General features: G+C 38.4%; 1 pseudogene; it reads right to left on the reverse strand.

Moving 5' to 3' along the window:
- Window positions 1-7,086: 7,086 nt before the first annotated feature.
- On the reverse strand, window positions 7,087-9,383 carry LOC102498364 (protein SDA1 homolog; annotated as a pseudogene).
- Between the last annotated feature and the right edge of the window lie 1,174 nt (window positions 9,384-10,557).

The following is a 10,557-nucleotide window of genomic DNA, read 5'->3' on the forward strand; positions in this document are numbered from 1 at the left end:
ATCAGACCTTTTTTTATTTTTAGTAGAGCACACAATTCTCCAGAATTGGAGAGAAAAGTTACGAGAAAATTATACATGACTATCTCAAGCATGTGCTTCTGCACGTCTTTTGTCCCAGGGTCACATTTATAAAATGTTTCTGTAGCAACTAACTTTGGACGATAGAGAAAGTCTCTCCCTCCAGGACAGTAATAAAAATCATTTCTTCTTCCAGGATAAAGTGTGGGCAGGCTTGCTAGGAGTCTTGTTATAAAGTTGATTAAGCTTGAGTTTCCTCAGCTGTGACATGGACGATGATGTATTTGACATCCGAGTGGGCCAACAACTATGTACACCCCAATGTAGTTGGGAAACTGATGCCCTCATAAAGTCTCATACTTCCTGCTCTGTTATGAGTAATAAAATTGTTTTTCTTCATCTCTTGCATTTTCAGTCATCAGCCTACCTTCAGTTACGTACATGACTAGTTTCTGACTAATGATGTTTGAGCAGGTGTTCTAGGATTTGCATGAAACGTCTTTATAATTAGAAACCATGACCTTCATATATTTTTCCTGTTGGATGAAATGTAGATAGAAATGTGGAGACTTCAGCATCTATTTTGGAACACAGTTTGACTTTTGGAATAAAACTCCATGCTATATTGAACAATAAGGTAAGTTGCATGGACTCTGAAATCATATAGGGTATTATATATTAACAATGATTTTTTTGTAGAGAGATTTTGTTATTGGGCACATGTGCTCACCAGAAAGACAAAGACAGAGAGACAGAAAACAAGAGGGTATGGCCACACCGCAGTTCCTTGTTTTCCATTCCCCTCAGGATTTGGGGCACACATACACACATACCTGGCTTGAGTTTTAAACTGTTGGGTTGGGGACTCAAACCACGGTCGACTACATTTGAGTCCAGCACCATAGCCATTATCCCTTCTGATGGTCCCTATTAACATAATTTTTATTAAGTATTTCATGTGCCAGTCACTTCCTTAAAAACTCATTGATTTAGTCAAGTCTCACAAAATCTTTATAATACAATACTCATTTTATGGATGATGTAAGCAGTATGGTTATCAAACTGAAAAAACTGGTGATCTAGTAAATTGCATATAACTAGAATGTGGCGTATAACTAGCAAGACATTAAATTAGAAAAGAACATGAATAGAGTGAAACTGTTTGTTTTTTAAAAAATAATTATTTATTTAATTCCATTTTCCATTATTATTTTTTAATTTTACCAGAGAGAAATAGAGAGAGAGAGAGAGAGAGAGAGAGAGAGAGAAAGGAGCGCAAGCACGCGAGCCACTGTCTCCAGGACGGACTCAAACCGCAATCAGCCATGTGGGAATCCAGCGCCCTTAACCACCACACCACCTGCCAGCCCCAAGTCTGTTTTTTTTTTTTTTTAAGAGAGATTTTTGCTATAGGACACATGTGCTCACCAGAGACACAGAGAAAGACAGAGACAGAAAGTTAGAAATCAACCCCCATTCCTCTCAGGGGAAATGGCCACACTGTAAGCTCTACTCCTCCATTCTGCTCTAAGAATTTTGAGCACACACGCACATGTGCCTGGCATGAGATTCAAGCTGCTGGATCTGGGACTTGAACTGCAGTTGACCATGTGGGAATTCAGTACCCCAACCACTACATGACCTAATAGCCCTGTAACAGTCTTTTTAGCAATGTAAAATACTTTATGACTCTGTGAGCTCCACACAGGGAAGGGCCAAACCTGTTCACCTAACAACCATATACTCAGTACCTGGCAGCACACCTGACAAAACTAATTAATCACTATTTTTGAACGACTTAGAGAACTGAAGTTACTTAACCTCTCAGTTCTCTCATAAATCAAACAACAGTAATAGAAATCTTGTGGAAGTGTTATCAATATTAGAAATAATACATGAATACATGTTATCATATTTTAGGTTCACAATTAATGATTGTTATAATAGCATGTTAAGAAAATTCTCAGTGATTCACTCTATCCTTATTTTATCAACCAATCTTGCTTCTAGGGATTATGATAAACATATTACACATAAAGACACTTAACTTAATTGATATCTAAATGTGAATGAATTTAATGTCATATAATGTAACATTAAAGAGATATGTATAATCTGATATTTAAAATAACCATAGAAAGGATTAGATTTTATTGATGTTGTTTATTTTATTTTTCATAGTGGACGAAAGCCCTTTAAATACCACTCAGGTCAAAAATCGTCTTCTCTTCTCTACAAAAAGTGTCAAATTAGCTTTACACAATAATGAAGTTGAGAGATGAATGCATTCCCAAGCAGCTGCAGCACAGATAATTAAAATGCACATGTGGGTTGACAGTCTGAACCTTCCTAGCCTTCAGTATTTTTACTGGCTTGTTTTCACAAAACAAGTGAAAAGAATGAACTATCATTTAAAAATACAATGGATAAATACTCTGTACCCTTTTTTATAGAGATTTTTGTTATATGGAGTACGTATTTGCTGGAGACAGAGAGACAGAGAAGTCACCCCTCCCCCCCCAACGGGATGATCACACCACAATCTTTTCCATTCTCCTCTCAGGAGTTTGGCCTGCACACAAATGTACCCAGTGTGAGTTTCAAACCACCTGTTCTGGGACCTGAACTGCAATCAACTACATAGGAGTCCAGCATGTGAACAACTACATCTGCTGGCCCCTATACCCAGTTTTTAAATTATTGAGCAATTTCCACTTTGGATATGCACAGTTCCAGAGCGAATCTATCAAAGGTAATATAGAGAGTCATTCCAAGATGAGTGGATACAGATCAACATAGGATATAGAAGAGGGCATGGATGAAACAGAACCAGCACCAATAAAGAACAGGATCCTAAAGGAAGCATTAAAGAGACATTGCCTTTGTCCAACCTAGACACAACCTAGACATGTTCAGCCAGGTGCCTGGTGGAAAAGAAGTGAGTTAATCCCAAACAGCACATCCTCTAAATTTATAGAACACAATAGGGAATTAGACAAATAACCGGTTTTAAAATGTACATCTCTCATATAAGATAACTGACAAGTCCTTTCCAAATGGAGAAAGTCCTTTTTATGGTAAATATTCAAGAAACTTTAGTAGTTTTGTTTCTCAAAGGAAGAAATAAAAAAGGATACATCTAACTCCTAGATGCAAATACATATTTCAGGTTATTATTTAGTGTTTCTTTTTAGAATTATTCTCTGTCACATGTATACCATAAATCTACAGAACATATTCCTATCAAAATAATACTTTGAAAATAAGGGATTATTCTTCATTATTTTATTAGTTCAGCAGTATGATATTATAGATTGAAATTCCCCCTTACATAGCAAGTATAAAATATTACCGCTGCCCCCCATTTCTTGCTACAGATTTTATAACTATTTTGGGATATGGTCCTATTTCAGTCAGATTGAAACTCATTACTGAATTCACTTGGTGGAAGAGAAATTATCTGTCATCTTATATTTGACAAGATGTTCTCTTGGGCGGTATATTTTAGGTTCAAATATAGATTCTGCCTCCTTCTGTCGTTTTGAGTCTTGTCTAGTTGACATGAGTAACTAGGTAAAGAAGATTGTATTTGTTTACTGCTTTATCTAAATTAATGCTGATCTGAGATGGTCATTGATATATTCTTTTCTTTCAACATTTTATGTGTTTGATTTTCTCACTATTTGTTATACTATCTTCAGTTGGCATCTACATATTAGATGCACGCTAATCATTGTGGACAAAGTGGAATCAACACATCCCATATCACTATGAGGGATGGGTGTGAGAGTCAGACGGCAGCATTGTAGACTACATGCTATAATGTATTACAGGTTCTGATGTTTTTGTAAGCGTTACTGTTTTTGAATGCTTCTTATGAAATAACTAATCATCACCTGGCTAAATGATGAAGACATTTCAAGCTACAGAAAGGAAAACAATAGTATATGTTCCTTGAAACCAGTTCTACAAGTGTTCAACAGAATCACTGACTATAGAATTAAATGCATTTCCAACCATTTTCTCCTTAGTACTATTTTTTTTTCTGCATTACTAAGTTTGTTTGTTTGTTTTTAATTGCCAGAGGGCATGGGTGCTCTCCAGGACGAGACAGAGAAAGGGAGAAAGTAATCCCCAATGGTACATGATCACACTGAAATCCCTTCTTTTCCAGCCAGGATTTGGGGCACACACAAGTGCCTGATATATTTTTCAAGACCTCAGGGTGGGATACAAACCCATGGTTGGCCTTGTGGGATCAAGATCATTTAGTTATTAGGCTATGGGACCAGCTCATCATTATTAAGATTTTATACCTCTTCCAGTGACATTTCTTAAATCTTCTTTTATAAATGTTCCCCACTTATGTTTGACTATTAAAATAAATTATTCTAACATATATTTTATTAATGAAACTTCTGACTTGTTTCATATGCCTGTATGATGTTTGTTTTATGAATTATTGAGTTATGCCATTTCTCAGAAAAGACTTATTTCTAGTATTTTCTATGATAATATCATAAACAAATGTGGTTGACCCTCGTATGATCAATTGAATTAATTTAAAAATGATTCAGATCATCATTAAAAATTAATTTTGGATATATTATGCAGCAAGCAAACTATATCAAATAGAAAATTATAATTCTTAAAATTATTAAATACACATCTATATTGGACATATCAAAATTCTAAGGTGATAACACCATATACACATCATTAGTTTTTAAAAGAAAATATGAAAATATTAGATGAACAGTTTCAAAACCAGGGCCAAATATTGCCAACAAATGAGAACATGTATGTATGTATGTGTATGTATATATATATATATATATATACATTTTTTTTTGAGGGAGATTTTTTGCTATAGGGTGAGTGTACTCACCAGAGACGCAGAGAGAGACAGAAAGTGAGAAATCAACTCTCGGGGGATGGCCACACCACAATCCTTTTTCTTTCATTCTCTCTTGGAATCTTGGGCACACATACACTCACAACCAGCATGAGATTTAAACCACTAGGTCTTGGCCTTGAACTGTTGTCAGTTAACATGGGAGTCCAGTGACATAACCATTACACATTTGCTGGTCTGAGAGAACACATTTTAAAATATGTACATAGCAATAAAACTAGACTTGCAGTGCCAATTTTTTTTTTGGTGGAAAATAAGGAAGAACTCTATAAAATAGACAGATAGAATTGTGGTAAGATAAGAAAATATAAAAAATTGGGAACCAGCAGTTAGCATAATGGCTATGTCATTGGACTCCCACGTAGTCGACCGCGGTTCGCATCCCGGACCCGGTGGCTTTAAACTCATGCCGGGCGTGTGTGCGTGCGTGCCCAAGATCCCGAGAGGAGAATGGAGGAGAAGGGATTGCAGTGTGGCCACCCCCCCGGGGGGTGATTTCTTGCTTTCTGTCTCTCTGTCTCTCTCTGTCTGTCTGGCGAGCACACGCACCCTATAGCGAAAACTTCTCCAAAAGAAAAAAGAAAATATCAAAAATTCTGGGAGAAAAAGGTAAATATTTCAAAAATATCAGGCCCAAGGTGATATGGTAGGTGAGATGGTAGCACACTGCTGCACAGTACTGAGCCATGTGGAAATGCCTAGAGTTAGGAGATTGGGTGGACCTGGACATGCCAGGCACACCCGGGAGTGCATCCACTATTCTGCCTGGCTGGGGCTGGGGGAGAATCATGGCCTGACATTACCTGGTCAAGGGTAATTGTTCCTCTCTGTGTTTCTCTCTGTGTCTATTTATCTAGAAAGGAAAGAAGGAAGGAAGAAGGAAGAAAGGGAGGGAGGGAGGAAGGAAGGAAAGGAGGGAGGAAGGAATATTACTAGTAGGTTTTAATTGAGTCAGAATTTAATAGTCTAGAGTGACAAAATAAATATAGTCCAAATTCAGACAGTTGTGACAATAAAAAGAGAAGCTGTTAACAATTATACCAGGACATTAAGTGCCAACACAGACTATCCAGATCAAGTGTATGGTGAGCAGATCAATAAAGAGAGATGAGAAGTTGGGGGGATACAGATGAAAAGGAACTCAGGCAGAATTATGCTAGCACAGTGTGAGGCCAACTAGTGGACATGTTTAGATTCATGGCTCCCAGAACCATCAGTTAGCGTAATGGCTATGTTGTTGGACTCCCATGTAGTCAACCACAGTTTGAGTCCCATATCCAGTGGCTTAAACTCATGTTGGACATGTGTATGTGCATGCCCAAGATCCCAAGAGGAGAATGGAGGAAAAGTGATTGTGGTGTGGCCATTACCCCTGGGGGGATGGATTTCTCACTTTCTGTCTCTCTCTTTCTGGCAAGCGCACACACCCTATAGCAAAAACCTCTCCAAAAAAAGATTCATGGATCCCAATCTGAAAATGTACACATCTATGCACATACATATATATGTGTGTGTGTGTGTGCAGTTTTAGAAGCTGCTTTTAATTTTGAGTAGACAGAAATTGCTCTTTACTTCTCTTTATTAGCAACAGAACACTTTTCTCATCTACCACAATATCAGCTAAGAAATCTGAGGCAAAAGATGCCAAACTATTTCTAGATGCAAAAGCTTCATATGAAGAGACCATCCGCTAAAACTGACTCTAGCATGGCTGGGGATAAGGAGACAACACGAACTACCCCCACACACAGAGCATCTACCTGACATTACATGCCTTTTCCTGAGACAAAACAAACAGTGGGCTGAAAATACTTGAGGCAGGTTGAGGAAACCAGCTTCAAGGGTGGGCAGCTCAAATAAGGAACTAAGAACATTCCAAAATCATTATTTATACTAAAGGCGAATTAAAAAGTGAGATCTTGACCACAAAGCCTTTACATAGCATTCAAAAGAAAATTATATTGGATTGACCGAGTAAGCTGTCTCCCCACGGTCTGTACAGCAGGGACCTGTGTTTAGAAGCTAAGCTTATTTGCAGGAAAGAAGGTCTTACTCTTTTTTTAGACCAATGACCCAAACTTAGCATTCTCCTTGGAACGCGAAACTTGCTTGCAGGTTATTTCATCCTTTTGCTCTTTTTCAAAAGTGCATCTTCAGCACCAGCTACTTTTCTCAGAAGGAACACTTATTTTTGACTGGACATTTTGCCTTTACTGCATCATCATAAAGTTCTGTTTTTTATTCTCTTTATCTGTGGAGCTGGAGAATGGATTCATTTTGGGTTTCTTCCTCACAAATTCCTTTCATTCTATCTTCCCAGCCATTGCAGTGGCTAGTCTTGTCTCCTTGTCAGATTTTGGGTTTTTAAGAAGGCGATCAATATCCCTGGGAAAGTAACTCACTCCTGGGCTCCTCATCACCATTATTTCATTATATTTCTTCTTTTGGCTTTCCCAGGGAAATCATCAAGCTCTTTCTTCATCTGGGTCATGCGGATTTTCTGGAAGTCTTCCAGCATTAAAACTCGACTGGTGCTGACGGCTGTAGCTTTGGCTTTCCACTCCTCCATGGGCTTGCTGCTCAGCTTGCTTCCTGCCAATTTCTCATTCTTTGTCAGAGGAGTGGTGCATGTCACCCCATTCACCATCATCGTTCTCCTCCCTGAGACTAAAACTTTCCTATCCATTTTCATCACTTTCAGCACTGTCTTCTTTCTCAACTTGCAGAACTTCTGCTCCTGGAATGTAATCTTTAGCAACTAATTCTCTGTATGCTTGCGCTTTTGTTTCTGTGGAGGCCTCTCGAGGTTTTCCACAAAATTTCTTCTGCCACATCTCAGGATTCAGTGTTCTCAAGAGCTGAATTTGAGTTCTAGCAGACATCATTACATTCTTATCTTTGTGTGTTTTATACTGAGCCAGCTTGGAGTTTTTCAGTTATGGCTAGAGGACACCCAGTTGTTATCTCTTTGATAGCATTGATTCCTACTATCATGACTTCCCCAGAGGTCTTGACAGTGAAAAAAATCATTGGCCACAGTCATGAGCAGTGATTGAATGATCTCTAGGGATAACAGGTGATGAGAGGCTTGTGCAGCAAACATAAGGATCTTTATTACTTTTCTGTGGTGGGGCTGCAGAAACCTTAGCACAAGGGATAGCAGTTGAAGAGAAAAAGCTCATAAATTGCCAGTAATCTGGAGATGAAGTTCATGGTTCATCTTCACTTCAAATCTCTCCTTAGAGCTCTCTTGTTTCTTTAGAAGTGTTTTGTTTTATTCTGTTGTTTTACAAAATCTTGGGGATCATGGATCAAGTGAATAACTGAAAAGTTAAACATCTCTGGCATCTTCTTCTTTTGTTTCTGGAGGACATTCATCGCCTTTTCCAACTTCTTGTTTTGGAAGCTTTTTTCCCTGTGGCATACTGTACCAGCAGGTGTCTGACAGTTGTTCGCTCATCCTCAAACTCTGAGTCACTGTCCTGTTTCTCATCTTCATCTTGCCCAAGGAAGAATGTCAAACCAGCAACTAATATCCTGGTGACCTTAGAGAAACATGCAGTATGATAGCATTGACAGTTTTGGCATCGTTCCAGATGTTTCTTCTGTAGAGTTTTATCATCGCATTCAATGAGATTGGCCCCAGTGGCATTGCTGTCTCTCAGCATGGTGTACATGAAATTCTGCAACACACTATTCACTTTATTGTTCTTGTGCTTTGTGCTTATATTCTTTTTTTTTTTTTTTTCGGAGGGGTTTTTTGCTATAGGGTGCGTGCGCTCGCCAGACAGACAGAGAGAGACAAAGAGACAGAAAGCGAGAAATCACCCCCCGGGGGCATGGTCATGCCACAATCCCTTCTCCTCCATTCTCCTCTCGGGATCTTGGGCACGCATGCACACGCGCCCGCCGTGAGTTTTAAGTCACCGGGTACAGGACGCGAAACGCGGTCGACTACGTGGGAGCCCAGCGTCGTAGCCATTACGCTAACTGCTGGTTCCCTTGTGCTTATATTCTTGATAACAGTCACAATATATGTGTATAAACTCTTTTGTAAAAGTTTATCGTGGCAATGCAGAAGCTCAAAGAAAAGATCCAACAAACTTGATGGACTTATAAAGTTATTATTTCTCAGCAAGATCAAAGCTTTGCAAAATGTCATTCAAAGATCTAGATCTAAGAAAGTGTGATTGTAGAAGAGAAGATCCTTCAGCTCTTGAAGAGAGTTCCTGAGATGTTCCAGGTAGCACTGAGCAATCTGTGCCATAAACATCACCAGTTCTGTCACTTCTTTGCTGGGTTTATTTGGTTGCAATTTCAAAATCACCTCATTGGACTTGTGATTATACAGCTGCAGAAACTCCTCAATGTAGGCTGAGGGGTACCACTTGATTAGATCTTGTAACTGGGGCAGATTTCTGGGCAGCTTGTTGTTGTTTCTGCTGGACATGTTGTTGGTTGCCAACTGACACAGAGGGCAATTCTAAGAAAACCCACACATCAACTCGTCCCAGCTGCAGTTTGGAATCGTGCTTCTGAAAGTGACCAAAAACAGCACACGGGATATTCGTCGGCAGTGCCATATTGGCTCCTAAAGTTCACAGCTGTGTAGTTTTTTAAGGGTGGTGTAATCCCTTCTCATAGGTTAGGTAAATATTTCACTCCAGTATAATTTAGACTATACCTAGTTATTTCAATTAAATGGAAAGTGATTCCTGAACATTTTTTTCTAATTCCATTGAGCACTTCTTTTTCTCCATAATAAAGAAAATATGAATAAAAGAGGCAGCCAAATTTTTGAACTATCCTGTCACAATCAGATTAAAGAGAAGCAACAAGAGTTCTAGATGAGACCACTAATCATGAGGAATTCTCTGAGTGTTTTAGAGTGGCTGTTAATGTATTTTTGATCAAAGAGCATATTATAAAAAACTAATCTTTTTTTTCTTTAAGAAAGATTTTTGCTACTGGGCATGTGTGCTCACCACAAAGACAGAGAGAGAAAGTGAGAAATCACCCCACAATACCTTCTCCTCCATTCTCCTATAGGAATTGTGGGCACACATGCACACACGACAGGTATGAGCTTTTAAGTTTCCAGGTACAGGACTTGAACTGTGGTGGATTACATGGGAGTCCAGTGACATAACCATTATGCCATCTACTGATCTCACTTTGAGACTTACAAAATATGCAGAAAGTGCTAATATTTTCACTACTTTTTTTTTTATTGTGGAGCAAAATGCACACATATTAAGGTCATAAAATATGAATGTTCAGCTGAATAAATTATCCCAAAATAAACATCCCTATAACCACTTCCAGGAGAAGCCTCCTCCTAAACATTATCCTCTGACTCTCCAAATAGAAAACTCATCTCAGCTTACAATAGTAGAATTCAGCAACCTGTCTTTGAGCTGGCTAAGAATAAAAATTGATTTACATTCCTCTGATCAAAATCCTCTCCCGCTTAATCCCCTTACTATGTAATATTCCACTGACTAAGTATATCACATTTTATTAATTCTTTATACTCTTTTAGACATATTCCTTCCCCTAGAACTGTTATAAATAATACTGTAATGAATATTCTCCTTTATGTTTCTTCATCTGTGTTTATAATC

This window comes from Tupaia chinensis, unplaced genomic scaffold, assembly GCF_000334495.1.
Source record: "Tupaia chinensis unplaced genomic scaffold, TupChi_1.0 Scaffold000388_1, whole genome shotgun sequence".
NCBI lineage: Eukaryota > Metazoa > Chordata > Mammalia > Scandentia > Tupaiidae > Tupaia > Tupaia belangeri.